The following is a 2685-nucleotide window of genomic DNA, read 5'->3' on the forward strand; positions in this document are numbered from 1 at the left end:
CGCGCCTGGGCCTTAGAGAGGACGCGGATAAGGGTCAAGGCGGGAGAGGGATGGCCGCTGCTTAGCTCCTGAGCGACTCCGGCGCTTCGGTTCCCGCAGCTCTGACTATTCGGACCCTCAGGGCAGAGCGCGAGGCGGCCAGCTCGCCGCTCCGTGGAGCTGACGGCGTTCTGAGGTGAGCTGAGAGGCCCCTCCCTGTTAGACTGCGTCAGTGCTGGTGACGTCACGTTTCCGTGACGTCAGTAGTTCTTGTCCTAACATCTGGCCGGGGCTCGGCTGGGGCCTGAGGCCCGCGGCGAGGTGAGCCTTGGGCCTGGAACTGTGCTGGCTCTCACAACAAGGAGTCTGTAGTCCTCATTGCTTTTAAACCAACTCCAGTAAGTGGTTTATAGAGTAGAAGCCTCAGGTGGGTAAGGTTTATCTCTCACCCCCATGTCTGGTTTTCACCCGTGGTGGGTTAATTCACGCCTCTGTCAGGTCCTAGTCATCTCGGGTTCGTGCTAACGAAAGGGCCTCCGAGCAGAGCTGCTCCTAGGCTTCGCCGTACTACCCACACTATATTAGGCTTCCTTAAAAAGTTCTCAGAATGCAGGCTACGTTAATGTAACTTCTGCTAAAGAATCTGAATTGATGCACTTTGTCATTCAGATTAATTACAAATCCTCGAACATTTAAGAAACACCATAAACCCAGCTCATAGATATGTCCACTGCTTGAAACACTACCCCACTGCTCGCTTAGTTTTTACCTTTCTCTTTCTTTGTTTTTTTATTTTATACTCTTTAGTCATAGTGTATTTAAGCACGTATATTTTCATGTGTCTTTCCCCTGCTAAGTGAACTCCCTAAAGCACAATCTAGGGTTCATTCACCTTTATAATTTTTTCATCATGGATGGCACAATGATTTTTGTTAGACAAATGAGGGAATTGGCCTATTTTCATTTTTTTGTCAAACGAGATCGGTTCTGCCATCGTTACCTTTTAATGCAAATCCCATAATTTGATTTTAATGAATATATAGCATACCTGTTGTTTGCTCTCAAGAATATAGTTGGGTAAGATCAACTTTGTTAACTGTGATATAAGGTGAAATTTTATATGTTATAAAGTTGAAAAAGGAGGCAGCAATGGTATCTTTTTGGGAGAATCAGGGAGGCTTCCTGGAAGAGAATGTAGTGGTCCTTAGTGAATAAGTAGATGTAAGTAATCAAAAAAGTTCAGTAGTAGCACCAAAACCGACAGACAGTGAAAGAGTGTTATAAAGACCGTAAACATACTCACGTAATATAAGAATTCCTTAGATAGTAAAGGTGGCATCATAAATCAGTGAGGAAAGGAAAATTTATTCAATTTATAAGTGAAGGAGACATAATTATGGGGGAAAAAAGACTTTTGCCCTGTATCCTGCAACAAAAAATAATTACATGTGTAAAAAACAAAACATAAAACTGACACAGCCGTGTAAAGCAACTATACTCCACTTAAAAAGAGAAGAAAAAAAAAAAGTCTAACAATAAATTACTGTGTAAACTCAAAAAAACAAAAAACCATAAACAAACTAGAAAGAAATACAAGCGAATATTTAATTGATCTAGAAATAGAGAAGAAACTAATTACAAAAGAATTGGAAGAAATTACAAAGGAAGAGATTGGCTTGACTGTAAAAATTTCAAAAAATCGCCATACCAACCTGGGGGGAAAATATTTGTAATGTATGTCAGATAAAGGTTTGATGTGCTTAACATGTCAAGATCTAGGAATCATAGAAATGCAGATTAAACTATTGTATTTTTCACCTATCAGATTAAAAAAAAATTTTTTTTAAGTGCTGGTAAACATGTAGTGATTCTGTTCTTATACACTGCAGATGGGCGTGTAATTTGGTATGACCTTCCTGCAAAACATTTGGCAATGTATATTAAGGTTAAATGAGAGTATATGCACAGTGTCTAAAGTAGATGCTTAATAAATATTAGTAATGCTTATTATTGTTACTATTATTGTTATTTTTATCATTAGCATCATCATACCTTTTAATCAGCAGAGCACCTAGAGTAATAAATACGTTGAATTTATCATCTTTAATAATAGCCAGTTATTCTACCAGCAAAACAAGTTTATTTGGGAATAGCCAGAGGAATTGCAATTCAGGTTATGGGAACTGTGGTGGACCACAGGCAAATCCAGAGAACATGGAAGGGGAGCTTGCTTTTATAGGGAAAAGGGGGGCCTTGGTAGGGGCTATCATAACTAAAGAGTTCACCGGAGGAAGCTGGCAGTCCAAAGTATAGAGGCTTCTCATTGGTCGGGGTGCTACAGTCTCTGATTGGCTGGGCTGTGGTTGGCCAGAAAGATGGTTTTCTTCTTCCTTCTGTATAGTAAAGTAGGGAGTACCTTCCTGTGGGAGAGATGTAGGGGTATGTCTCTTCGAATTTGGAGTAATTGATGATGCACGACTGTGAGAGCTCTCCCTACAGGTGTGTCCTGACTCCAGTTTTAGCTGATGTTCTTTAATTCCACAGGCTTAATGGATGTTTGTTAAATATTTGATTGGCTGATTCTCCTTGTCTCATAGGAATTTTATAGGAGAAAGATACTGAGTTAACATGATAAGCTGTTAAAACGTTGATGATACAAAGATAGAAGTTACCTTAAATGGTCATCTGGTTCAAAAAAAAAATGGT

This window comes from Eschrichtius robustus, chromosome 13, assembly GCF_028021215.1.
Source record: "Eschrichtius robustus isolate mEscRob2 chromosome 13, mEscRob2.pri, whole genome shotgun sequence".
Classification (NCBI taxonomy): Eukaryota; Metazoa; Chordata; class Mammalia; order Artiodactyla; family Eschrichtiidae; genus Eschrichtius; species Eschrichtius robustus.